General features: G+C 41.4%; 1 protein-coding gene across 3 annotated transcripts in view; it reads left to right on the top strand.

Annotated features, from left to right (window-relative positions):
- DHRSX (dehydrogenase/reductase X-linked) overlaps positions 1 to 14,168 on the top strand; it is a 200,959-nt gene that overhangs the window by 61,310 nt on the left and 125,481 nt on the right. The window lies entirely within an intron of this gene.

Raw genomic sequence — 14,168 nt, 5'->3', positions numbered from 1 at the left:
CAACTAAGGAAATTACAGAGGAGTTGGAGTGAGACCTCATTCTTTAAAAAAAGTTCAGTGGTACCACAACAAATTGCTTATGAAATCTGCAATAGTCTAAGAATTACACAGAATGAAGGGACTTTGTAAACAAAACCTTACTGGCACTATACTTTCTGCAGACCAGGATTGACTCAGTGATGAAGCTTGTAATTTTTTTACTGAATGTATCCCAGTGAACACAGTGCTGCAGAGCAGTAACTGTTGTCTTTCTGGCAACTAACTAGATAACTGTAACTAGTTAGATAACTAACTAGTTAACTGTAACTAACTAGATAACTAACTGGTAACTAGAAATGGGACATTTGTGCTATGAAGCACTTCTTATAGCTGAGGTAAAAGGACTTTTCTTGGACATATTTTCCCAAAAGAACATCGTGCTAATGAATAAAGTCATCCAGGTGAATGCAGATATCACCTAGCCTGCTGGCTGGAGTGTTTTCATGCTAATTAATACCACTACCTATATATGCCAGCCTTACTTGTGCATTCTTAGATCTAATCGCCACATTTCACAGTGTATAATTTTAACATTAAATAGTCTGCTGAAAATTAGTAGGAAAAGGTCAAGAAATGCAAAATCCATGTTCTCTTGATGATGCTGTACTTTCTAATTGTACGATACAGATATTTGAAGAACAACTAATTTGAGTCAGAAGCAAGTGCCAAGAGCTGCAAACACTGCCATTAGTAGTGCTTAGGAGGTACTAGCAGAGTTCTTTGCACTTGGTTGTAGGCATGTACTCTTCCTGTGGTCCTCATGGGTTCCTTTTTGGAGTCAATCTATTGAAGACATTATGTGTAGTCATCCAGCACTCCAAGGAGGAAAGGGATATTTGAAGATACAAGAAAGGATGTAAAACAACAAAATAGGTGGGCAATGTTGAGGCCTGGACTTCAGCTTAAGCATGGCTCTGTTAAGGTTGTACTACACAGTGGCATATGGACTTACTAATCTATGCTGTAATACAATGACCTTTAATGGGATTTTTGCTATTCACTGTATCTTCTATCCATCTCTTCCATATCAATTTTCAGAGCGATTTTTTTTTTCTCAATATTTATTCATTAATGCTAGTCATAAAGTATTCTAGTGAGGCATAAGTGAAAACCATGATTTTTCCCCAGTCTTCTAATCCCATTATCAAAGTATTTGTTTCCTTCCCTAAAGAAGAAAAAACATATACATACCCACATATGTATGAAAATGAAAATGAAAATTATAGTAATTTAGCAATGAAGTCCAGTTTTTTCAGTCGAGATTCTTCCAAGCTGCCACCCTTGGCTGTAAAGAACAAAGTCATCTTTGCAAGTTTGGTCTGGCTGATGGCTAGCACGTGGTTTTGCTGAGGGCTGTGGGCACAGGGACTGAGGCTGGGTGGCTCTCTGGGCAGCATGTGTCTGGCTGTTCTGCCACCCGCCTCTCTGCAGGTGTGATCTATTCCTTGCAAAGGCGTCAGGGTCTGTGTCAAAGTGGCTTCACAGTGTGCTGCTCTGGCACATGGCAGCTTGGAGGGGGAGATGCCGAGACCTCTTCTTCCTGCCCGGTCTCTGACATTTTTAACTACAAAAAGGGCTGAGTAAATAAAGGGCTGCCAAAGTGCCTGTGCTCCCTAGAGAAATGTCACTGCTGTCACAGGAGTGTAGGTGATGCCATCCTGGTGAATAGCTCTGGATGTCCCTCTTTGTTCTGACAGTGCTCCCCTGTGCCTCACATTTGACTGCAACTACTGGTTTTCAGCTTGAACACTTCTCTCCTCCAGGATAAACCTGCGTGGGGCTGGCTGTGCTGGGGTACTCCATGCTGGGCAAAGCACTGCCCTGTAAAGTTAACACAAAGATTGGCAGGACAGCACTTGCAGAACAGATTATTCAGTCAGATAATGTTTTCTGTTTTCCCAAGCAAAAGCAGAGAATGCTGGTAACTGTCTGAAGCAGAGTTTGGGCTTTGCTGGGACAGCAGCACTGCTCACAGCCATGTTGGCCAGGTGTCTTAGCATGCCTTGGGAGGGAGGTGGTACTGTGGCCAAAATGAAGGTGTGTGACCCTCAGCACTGCTGGATTTTCTGTGTGGATAGTTGCGAACCTTCAAGTGCAATAACAAAAGAAATGCTGATGTAAGTGCTACAGAAGCTGCTGGTGCAGCTTGCAGAGTTGGCAGAGGCTCACTTTTCTCTTCGTGCAAGGAACTATTCACCTTTTACCTTCTGTATCAGGAGGATTTTTTCTGGGAGGGGTGCAAACTGGTGGCAAAGCCCCACCAGAGAACCGAGTGTGAGTGGGCTGCTGTTTACACTGTGTGTTACAGAGGGCTGATGGAGATGTAAGGATGGAGTCTGGAATAGAAATTGCATTTTAGGGTCATATCCTTCAAATCACCTAGAAGTCAGTGCACAGTATAACACATGTGTTTCAAATGCTTTGTAAATTTATGGAAACAGGCCTAGAGAGAAAAGTATTTGAAACAGCAGAGAGCTGCCAAACAAGCCAGTGCAAACTCTTAGGCTTTTATTCCTCAGGTTCTTTTTTTTCCTCCCCTTGATATGTTTACATTGCTGAATTCCTTTATGCTTCTTAAAAAGAATGCTTCATTCAATTTTTTAAAATTACTTAGCACCCAACAGAAATTAAACACAGCTATAACTTTTTGCTGTTGAGTGTGAGGTGGAATGCAAGTGCTGTCTATTGGCTTAAAATCATAGGGTCATTTCAGTTGGAAGAGACCTACAAGATCATCAAGTCCAAACATAAACCCAGCACCACCATGTTCACCAGCAAACCATGTGTCTAAGTGCCACATCCCCGTGTTTTTTGACCAATTCTCTGGGTATCCTGTTCCAATGCCTTCACCATTTCAGCGAAGAAACTGTTCCTAATATGTAATGTAAGCCTGCCCTGGCAAAATGTCAGGCCATTTTATTTGGTCCTGTCACTGTTACCTGGCTAGACGTGCTTTGAGAGATAGCTCCAGGTTTACTGCATCAGCTTTACTGGAAACTGATGATCAGGTTAGTATGATGAAAATGGGACTATAAGATCTGTTATAGTAAAGACAGTGTTTTTTTTTTTTTATTCTTGGGAACGAGAAAGGAATCATGTCTTGAAAAATATTGCACACCAAATTGGCTGTTGCAGAGCTGTAACATTTGAGCTAAATCCTCTGGTCAGGTAGAAAAAAATAAGCAGGCATGAAGCCTGTTTATACTACCAGTGCTGGCATGTTCAGGCTGTTTATGCTGCCTGAAAAGTGCTGGCAGTTCTGGCTGATGTCCTGAGAAGGACTGACATGGTGCACTATGATGTATCAGCCTGTTTGACCACCTGGTTGAAGAGGGAGGTTGCAAAGGGGCTCTGCAGAGGGGCCAGTATAATTCCTGTAGCTGTCACTCCCTTCTTAGGAGCAGAATGGTTGGAAGGTGTTCGTCAACACAAATGCATATTGCTATATGAAAGGAGCTAATCCCTTAAAATTTTGGCAAGTTATTTATAGAAGGTAATTAAATGTAGGAACAAAAATAGGATGTTTGTGTCATACTCCTGGAGCATGATCAATAATGGGACTTGTTTTGTGAGTAGTTGCACATTTCTTCAAAGGAGCATGTGATGCTCTCTAATTGAAATATTAATAGCAGATAATGACGCTGTGGAATGATGGCCTCTTAAATGGAGACATACTTTAACAGCTTTTAATCTGTGTGGTAACTGCATATTAAAAATCTTTGACAATTTTGATGAAGAGCAATTATAGAGCATGCACAGTAGTTGTTCTAAGTTAACTAATTCCCTAAGTCTCGTGAATCTGCTCTAGATTGATGGGTTATACCATTTCATTCAAAATTAAGTTTTTCACTGAAGAATAAAAACATCTAATTTAAAAAAAATCAAAACAATTAGCTGTCTTTATTGCAAAATAGTTGTTTTCCTGTGAAAACTTCAGTGCATATTTTATGAGGAACAAGAAAGATGAAAATTGAAAGAATATCCATGAGTGTAAGATCACTCCAGCATGTGTTGAGAAAGAGGATTTTGAAAATAAATCAGATTTTTCCTAGTAAAGGACTGTTGAGACACAGTTAGGAAATTTCGTATGTAGTATAGTCTGGACCTTTCTGTACATTCATACTCCATTGCACATCATACTCTTTCTTGCACATTCATGCTCCATTTGAAACCCCTGACCTGCTTGTGTTATCAAAGAGACGAATGAATGAAATTCCATATTTGGAACACAAATGTAGCTGTCTTGAAGAAAAAATATGTGCATGCTCTTCGTACTTTCTCAATCAAAGTTAGAACTGATTTTTAAGTAGTTTTGAGTGCGAAATTGAGCTCCATCCAGAGGCTCTGGGGCTTCAGCAAAACTATCTTTTAAAAAATATAAAAAATATATATATAAAAAAAATGTAAACACATATTTTAAAAAATATAAAAAACTATCTTTAAAAAAATAAAAAACCCTCAAAGTTCTGTTCCACCAGGGATTTTTCCTGCTGGAGGTTGGGTGATGGCCCTGGGAGGCTGGCAGCAGAGGTTGGGCAGCCTGGTGCAGCTGGAGCATCAATGTGGGGCACTGCCCTGCCAAGGCAGCACCTCTGGGGCTGTGCAGCTGTGAGTGTGCCCCTCACTGGCTCTGCTTCCACATGAGCCCTGCTTTCCTTGGGGCCATGGCTTTGGGCTGTTCACCGAGCGGCACCTCTGGGAGTGACCATCCACACACAGCTTCTGCCCCTGCCCGGCTCCTCACCAGGAGCCAGCCAGACAAAGACATTAATGGGCTGGCCAGGGGTGGCTTTGAAGGATGTGGAAGCAGGGCAGAGAGGGAGAGGAAGGGATGTGGAGGTTATTTTCCATGGTTTTATTGAGTGAGTAGCATCTGAGGTTAATCTCACATTAATGTCAATGCTGTAACAGCTTCTGATTTGCTTCAAAAAATTTTAATAATATGGAAATGTGCTTTTTAGCATTTTGTATTTTAATAAATTGCAGGTATCTCAGGGAAATTTTTAGTACTGATTGTTTTTGTGCTATGTTTCCTGTTAACTAGATTTTTCCCAATATTCTCTAATCACCTTGTACCTCTCTTCCTGATTCTAATTACTAGAGCTTTGTATATGATAACAAGCACTTCAGCTCACAAGTGATTGCAGTGTTCTGAAGTGAACTACTCCAGAAACTTTCAATTACCTTTTAAATTCTGTATACCAGCTCGTGACTTCTGCTTACTTATTTGATGGAAATACTGTCACCCTGAAGCCATGGGAAGCAGAGGAGACTGCTTGAGTGGCAGCAGAGCATTTTTGTCAGCTGGAAGAGGCAGATCAGAATGTGACCTTCAGCTGGATGCTCTTAAGCTTGATTGGGATATGGAAATCACATTCTCTGTCTCTGGGAAGTGAGGAGATGCAGTTTAAACTACTCTTAATGATCTTTCCAATGTTTTTTTCCTTCACACACGCACCCACCCCCCTCATATTCCCAGAATATAATATAATATAATATAGTAAGGGAATATTTAAAGAATCGACTTTCCCAATGTATTGGTTGCCCAACTGTATCTGTCCATCTGTGCTGTGAGCAAGATGGAATGATTAATTCAATCTTTTAATAGCATGGAGTCAGAATAAGAGTTGCTAGAATTCACAAGCAGTAAAAGTAGGAGCTGTAACGTTGATATTGGGGATTGTGATACAATATATCCTGTACTATCTAGAAATATGATGATACAGTCAATACTGTCTTAAAAATAAAAATTAAAATATTTTGTCTTTTGAAAGGTATAGATCATAGTGCAAAGTATAAATTGTTTTCTGTTGTCTTTTTAATTCTTCTGGTGAGATGCTAAAATGCAGGTGGCAATATTTTGCTTTTGGTTTGGATTTCTTATTTGGCCATAAGTAGATCAGTCTTTCCAGTTTGACCATAAGTAACGAGATCACTCTGCTTCAGTTTCTGCGTATGAAAGTGCTGATGAATCATAGAGTCATTGAATCATTTAGGTTGGAAAATTCCACAGTTAACCCACGCTGCCAAGTCCATGACCAAACCATGTCCCTAAGTGCCACGTCTACATGTCATTTAAATACCTCCAGGGCTGGTGACACAGCCACCTCCCTGGACAGCCTGTTCAAATGTTTGATAACCGTTTCAGGGAAGAAATTTTTTCCTAGTATCCAATCGAAACCTCCTTTGGAGCAGCTTAAGACCATTTCCTCTTGTCTTGTTCACTTATTACATGGGAGAAAAGATCTGCCCTCTCCTTGCTAAAATGCCTTTCAGGGAGTTATGGAAAGCAATAAGGTCACCCCTGAGCCTCCTTTTCTGCAGGCTAAGCACCCCCAGCCCCCTCAGCTGCTCTGTTTCCGACCTGTGCTCCAGACCCTTCACCAGCTCCATTGCCCTTATCTGATGTGCTCCGGCCCCTCGATGTCTTTCTTGTCATGCGGGGCTCAGGACCAAGGCGTGGCCTCACCAGTGCTCAGCACAGGGGGACAATGGTCCTGCTGGCCACACTCTTGCTAGGATATTGATACAGCCCAGGATGCTCACTGGCATTTTGGCCAGCTGGCACACATTGGCTCACGTCCAGATGCTGTCAACCAGGACCCCCAGGGCCTTTTCTGCTGGGCAGCTTTCCAGCCACTCTACCCCCAGCCTGTAGCTCTGCATGGGCTTGTTGTGACCCAAACTCAGGACCTAGAAGCTGGTCTCTTTGAATCTCATACCCTTTGCCTTGGTCCATCAATCCAGCCGGTCAGCTCTCCCTGTGTAGAGCCTTTCTGCCCTCCATCAGTTTGACACTCCTGCCCAGCTTGGTGTCATCTGAAAACTGGCTGAAAGTGCACTCAATCACTTCATCAAGACCATTGATAAAGATGTTAAACAGGACTGATGCCAATCCTGAGCCCTGGGGGGCCTCATTTGTTACTGGCTACCAGCTGGATGCAGCTCCATTCACCCCCACACTCCAGCCATGGCCATCCAGCCAGAATTTTACATAGCAAGCAGTATGTCTGTCCAACCAGCCAGTTTCTCCAGGAGAGTGCTGAGTTTCAGCATTCTGAGCTTCAGCAGAAGCTGAATACCTGACTCTCCACATTTTCTGAGCTTTGGGAACTTAAAATATTCTCCAGACTTGTGGGTTTATGATGGAACCTTTCTTCCATGCAAGGTGTGGGGACTTGCCTGCTTAGCTTTATTTCTACAGTATTTGGGTTCAAATCAAGAATATCAGCTGTTCTTTTCTCCTTCTCCTTCTCCTTCTCCTTCTCCTTCTCCTTCTCCTTCTCCTTCTCCTTCTCCTTCTCCTTCTCCTTCTCCTTCTCCTTCTCCTTCTCCTTCTCCTTCTCCTTCTCCTTCTCCTTCTCCTTCTCCTTCTCCTTCTCCTTCTCCACTTTTTTTTCCTTTTTCCTTTTCTTAAGTCTCTTTGTTGTGAAATAACCATCATTTACAGTTTTCTGAAATTAGGTTTCTGCTCTGCAGTTACTTATGACATTTACTCAGTCTGTAATGGAGCGACAGCAGCATCATGCTTTGCTGATTCATATTTTCTCCAACATTTCAAACTCACTGCCATTACCCTGGTTTTTGGTCAAAACTGTGATCCAAATGCTAATTTTTCATAGTTAGGCATGAAATTTTAAAACCTTAAGAATTCTGTGCCACATTTCATGGAGATAACTGTCTAGTTTTTTTAGATATATAGGATGTGGTCTTTCCAAGGGAAGACCTTTTCTGAGATTATTCACATTTCATTTTGGTTATTTATGGCTTCTTCACTGGATTTATGAACATGATTTGGCAAACTCTACATTTATTTGGGACTTTAGTGAGTGGGAAAAGTGTCTTTAAATGTCAAATGTTTGGTTAAAATGAAACTTTCTCTGTAGGGAAGTAGCACTCGGAAATAGGGAATTGCACTTGGGAAGGCTTTTGTGTGCTTGGGGGTATGTCTGAAAGCAAGGACTTGAAATGGTTTCTTACATCCTGAGGGATGTAAAGCATTGTCAGATGCAGCTGCATCTACTCGTTAGCTGTTCGGGAAATCTTGGAGCCTAGACAATCTTCAGTTCCTGGTAGAGAATGAAAACATAATTCTAATGTCTCAAACTTCTGCAGGATGGGAAAATGCACACTGCAGCTACTACACTATGCAGAGCTATTTCCATTGCCCCTATTTAAATATCCTGGGATAAGCTTCTCTTTTTCATCTCTAATTTCACAACAGGAAAAAAGTATAATTACATGGTGACATGACTTGAAGATCATTGGGAAGTTTTACATAAAATGACATTGCCCAAGGTATTGCAGAATTACATTTGCCCAGAGGGAGGGAGTATGGGAATAAGCATCACTAAATCTGTGCAAAAGATAATCAGATGCTTTTTCTTGATTTAAAGATACACCTGTATATAACTTCCCTATCTTTAGTATGACTGGAGTGAAAGAGAAGAAAGCCAAAGAGTAAGACTTAATAGGTAAATATATAAAAGGAATGAAAGATAAGCAGAGCAGGGAATACAAATGGAAAAATCTCCTTCTCTATTCTTGTGATAGTATTTTCCCATGTAAAAAATGATATGGGTAAGTGGAGCCTTTAAATATATGCATATGTAGGGAAGATTAGTTTTTTCTTGGAACTAGCATCGTGTTTCTTCTCACGATATTTTTGACAAATCCAGTAATCTTTCATATGCAGGCTGTGTCTGTTCAGTACAGTGTAAGGAATTAGTGGGATTTCTTCATATTATTGCAACAACCATTCTGCACTTATTTCACAAAACCCAATGTTATTTTTTGTGAATTGCCTTTTATGACTGAGGCTGGGACTGCTCACTGTCACTGAGCTGAGTTTGTGCCGTGCCTTGCAGTGACAGTGGTGTCCCCCACACCTCTCCAGTCCAGGCTCATGGCAGCAGAGCCCCCCTTTCCAAGCAAAGGCAATGCCTATGGCCTCATCCAAGTCCCCAGCTGGCATCTGTCCCAGCACAAAATGATTGCACAGTGAAGCAAAACATGCCATGTGTGGTGCAATGCCACTGGGTAGTCAGGTGCCAGATATTTTTGCACAAGTTTGTCAAATGTACTATCAGCCTTTGTCTGAAATAATCCTTAAGACTAGTGTTTCTCCAGAAAAACAAACAAACAAACACTGGCTTAAGCCAGGAATAGCAAGAATATGTAAGACAAGGACTAGTGTGTGATGGCAGGAGTTGCTTGATGTCTGTTGGGAATTTGCAGAACCATAATTTCACTAATATAATTTGTACTTGTTGAAAGACAACTTTTTCAACTCTTGATTCTTTCTCTATCACCCCATGTCCCTCCCAGGGATCAAGTGCTCTCCTTTTCTACACTTTCGGTTGGGAACTTTCCTCCCAAGAGCAGATTGTAGGCAAACTTGAATTCCTGATTAAATTTCAGCAGATTTTAATGCTCCACTGTGGTATTTTCCATCTGACTGATTTGTATAATGGTGTTCAATCTATCTATTTGGCACTCATAAAAAAAAATTAAATTCAAATATCTTATCTTCAGATGAATTTTGGCAAAAGGAACAAAGTACTCAGGAACTCTGGCAAACACGGCAAGAAGTGAGATTCAGGACTTGGGAACCTTACCGTCTCATCTGCTTTTGCTTTCTTTTACCTTAGGGCAGCTTCATATTTGTTATGATCAAATTTCCTAATATCTCTGTCAAAATCAGCCTGAACTTGTATTGTAAAAAGCTCATATATATGCTTCACCAAACCGTTTTTCAATGCAGCCTTATTTCCCATTGTTGAGAGAAAGGCAATTCTGAAATGTCAATACAAATTCCCAAATTAAAAGTCCTCTTTAGTTTTCTCCATCCTAACCCTCCTTTTTCTTGGGGAGAGGTGGCAACATCCAGCTTTTTTGCTGTGGATGATCAATGATCCTGATGCAGAAGGTCTGCATAGGGTTTACTGGAGGAGGAGGTTCTTCATGGACAGGGTGAAGGCAGCATGCATCAGTTTGGAAAATTACCGTCTGTATAATTTTTGAAAACTCCAACTATCATTTTCTCCATGCAGCCCTTCTGCCAAGTCCAGCAGCATCACAGAGTCCAAGACTAACATTACTGAGCATCCCATTAGACAAATAAAGCAAAAGCACTCAGGCTCCAGTGGAAAGATGTATGAAAATGTGTCTTCCCCTGGCTCTTGTAACCAGGCAGGACTTCTTCACTTGCAAACACACCAGTCATATGCTCTGAAAAACAGGGCACTGAAAATTCATGTGCAAGTGGAGAGGAAATATCTTTTTTATTACTTTGGCAATAGCTGTAGCTTACTTTTCTAGCAGCCTGTGGATCAGTGCCATGACTTACCCCACCAAACCATGGTTGATTTGCACCTGTAAGTAACACTGCCAATGTCCTCACTGGGGTCCTTTTTTGGCATTGAGGACAATATCATCATGCAGAGATTTATGATTCAGGTGTATTAAATTGCTTAGAGCTGTATCTCTTTCATCTGAATACCTGGATGTGAGGGGAAGGTGAAGAGAGGGGAAAGAGGAATGAAGCACTTGGAAATGACCTCATCTTGACCAAAAAAACACCATTTTCCTTTGTCTTATTTGAAAGTCTAACACTTCCTTCTGCTTCCCCTTCCACACCCTGCTTTCCACATATACTTCTCCCTTTATCTGCATTTATGCTGTCTTTCCAAGAATCACTAGAAGAAATGCAGATAGGTGTGTCATGCAAATGAAAATTTTAGCATAGCTTTCTACTCCCTGTCCCACTCTTAGAGAGATATCTTTCCACAGGTCTTGTATTTTTGAGTGCCAAAAACTCTTGCTCTGAACAGCTCCCTTATTTAGGGTATTGCTATTTCTCTTTAGTAAAAAATATTTCTTTCAGGACTGTAATGCTGGCATCATAACTTTCATCTTACTATTGCACCAGTTTATCTTACATCTTTTCTAATATGGGGGGGCTTTTTCAACTATAGTTAGGTCTTGCTGTGGATACTCAAGCTCCAAATTTGTGCTATTGGACTCTAACAATATCTGTCACTCTCTAATACCCCCCAAGGCTCCACAGTTTGTTCATGAGTTGAAAAACAAGAGAAAAATTAGCTGTTCTGCTCATTTGTGGTATGATTTCTGCATGTGTTAAATGAGATATCTAGGAACAAGTCCTGTAATGGATTTTGGGAGCTTGTATCTCAGCCTTCTGTGAAGGGCTTGTCATCTTGCCTGCAAATGTTATCACTTCATCCCTGTAAGCAAGCTGGCATGCTTATCAAAAAGCTAAACAAATGTTATAAATTTAGAGCAGCCTTAAGTTTGGTTGTTTTTTTTAAGTTGTTTTCATTGGCAATTCAAAAAAAAAAATCATTAGTCTGGCTCAGCAGATGTTTGCTGCTAACTCTGAAGAAATGTCACTTGTTCCTGTGTTGACAATGTCAGGAAGGGATGAGTAAACATGTTATCTCCTTAGCTGGCTGAGCACTCTGCTTCTCTAGTTGGTGTATCTGCCAGCTCCTCTCCTTTTGTGTCATTTGCTGCCTTGCTGCACTTTGGCCATTTGTCCAGGCATCCTGGATATGTGGTGCCTTGGCTGGAGTTACTGGTTGGCAGCCCAGGCAGCCCAGACAAATTGCTCTGCTGTGTTGTGGAAATGTCCACTTCATGGGGCACGGGCTGAGTGTGCGTTCCCCTGAAATACAGGGATGGAACTTCTGTGAGTCTCCAGAATTGATAAGTGTGAGTTGCTGTTTGTTGTTTCACTGGCATGCAGCATTTCAGGCTTTGTGTGTGTCTTGTGCATTGGTTAAACAAGAAACTTTTGTGTGCCAGGGGTTTTGCTGTGGTTTTTTGAGCAGCTGTAACCAGTCCTATTCCCTGTCAGTGTCTGCGTGGGAGCCTTGTTAAATTAGGTCTTCCCCTGGCTGCTGAAATTCTTAGAGCATCTGACTGCTACTGTTCCATTAATAGCACCTTGAGATACCTATGAGTTTGTAGGGCAAGGGACACGTTTCCATGGTTTGGTTTCTCCTGCTGTTCTGGTTCTTCAACACCTTTCTCTTCCCATGAGTGACTCCAGGGCCAGCCTCTCCGATACCTCCATTTCCTCATGATTCTCAAAAGCTGGGAGCCTTGTCTCCTCTCTGATGCACAACTCCAGCTGTGCTTGGAAACAGATGCTGTCCCTGGACAGATAAGTCTCCCTTTCACAATGCATCCAGCCATCTGAGGTGTGTTGGAGCTGCTGGCTGTGTGCCTGTGGACCTGCATGTGTGCATGGCAGTTGTTCATCAGCACTGAGCTCCATGGCCCCAGCTGCTGAAACCAGCAGGATGCCTTCTCACAGAAGGACTCGTCGGGCTGGTTGCCACCTACCTGGTTTCCAGCCTTAAAGGCCTTCAATCTTGATTGCATATTGATGTTCATTAGGAAAGTGATTGGGAGCAGAAAAGATTTTGGTGTGCAAATTTGGGAAGACAATTTGCATTTGAAAAAATCCTCTGCACAGGCTTAGGACAGGCTTGAGGCACACGCAGTTTGTCTGGCTTCTCTGTCAGGATTTGAGTACCTAAATTGTCCTCTGTTAGGATAGTCCTGGAATGACATTTGAATCCAGACCCTGTTGGCCTGGTTTCTGCCAAACCAGAATTTTATGGAGATGTTTCTGTAAGGCACATAAAAAAGGCTGTTGCTAAAAGCTGCATGGGCTCCCCAGCAGTTTACTGATTGCCTCTCAGAATGGAAAATGAATTCTTTTTCTACATCTGCTTAATGGCTGTAATCTCAACATTGCCACGGTATAAATCAGAGGAAAAGAGTCAGAATATTTTGCAATAGGAAAAACTACTCAATAATTCTGTGGTACATTGAGCTATATGATTTCTTTAATCCATCTAGAAGAACTTGATTGTGCCTTGTCCTGTGGTGTTAGATGAGGACTGGAAATTACAGTTTGCCTTCTTTCTCACTCAGTGTTGCTATACAGGAATTGCTCCAAACTTGGATCTTGTTATTCAGTCATGAAACTAAATATTCATTGTTAGTTCTTTTCATTTTTTTTCCATCTGTGCTTCTGCCAGTTACCTTCAGGCCTAATACTTGCATGTAAATTATTCAGTTATAGGAGGAATGAAAAAAACCAAAAAACTGTTGAGATTTGTCTGTAGGGATCTCTCCAGCACAAATAGCACCAAAGTTCCTGCACTGGGTAGCCAGCTCAGGAGGTGCAGGCAGGTCCCAGCGTGGCACCTCACAGGTGGACACTGACCAACATTTTGGATGCCTTCAGCTGTGCTCAGGTTTTGCCTGATAAACACAGGTGACTGATTTAGACAATCTGAATTCTACCCTTGGCCTTCCATGTCTTAAAAGGAGGGTTAATGAGGAAATTAATAGAAAGAAATTCTGTTGCAATGTCCACATGACCCATAATGTGCCACAAGGCAGATGCTGGATTAGTAAATTAGGAGATGGAACTTTGTAAAAATGTGATGCAATTTGCTTTAAATAAAGTTCTAATACTTTTTTCTTCTTTTTTCCCTTGGCCTCAAAAGTGCTGTAAAAGTTTCAGAATACCAAAGCAAGCTACTCTCAAGGGAAGCTCTTCTTCTGAGGCTTGCATTGTCTGTGTTCACTTGGTATATTTTTTAAAAAAAAGAGAAACGTTGGTGCTTTTGTTTTGATTTGGCTACTTCAATGACCCTCATCCCTGCTCCAGAGCTGAGATTTTTCTGGCAGGAACTGGTCATTGATATGGAATTTGTCATTCCTATGGGTCTGCAGACTGTCTTATTTCCGTGTGGTTTTGGCAGTTGCAGGGGCATCCTGACGGCCCTGTTTTAGAGTCCCTTGAAAATTAGTATTTTTTAAAATTATGGAATTGCCTTACATTTTTTGTAGTATTGAATTTGTGTGAGGACGTCTATGTACATCCAATTTAATTCTGATTAAGGACAAGTATATTTAAAGGCAAAAAAATTCTTTTTAAATAGCCTCATATCAGAACATAATAAATCTGTTTTTTTTTTCCTGTTTTAGGGTAATCCACTTGCAAAGTAAACAGGCTTATGTCGTCCAAATACATTGGAATGCAGGCAGAACCTGCAGCTTGAGAGAAGCTTCTCCCAGCCACTGGT

The sequence above is a fragment of the Zonotrichia leucophrys genome, chromosome 1 (assembly GCF_028769735.1).
Source record: "Zonotrichia leucophrys gambelii isolate GWCS_2022_RI chromosome 1, RI_Zleu_2.0, whole genome shotgun sequence".
Lineage (NCBI taxonomy): Eukaryota > Metazoa > Chordata > Aves > Passeriformes > Passerellidae > Zonotrichia > Zonotrichia leucophrys.
This window is presented reverse-complemented; position numbering and strand designations above follow the sequence as displayed.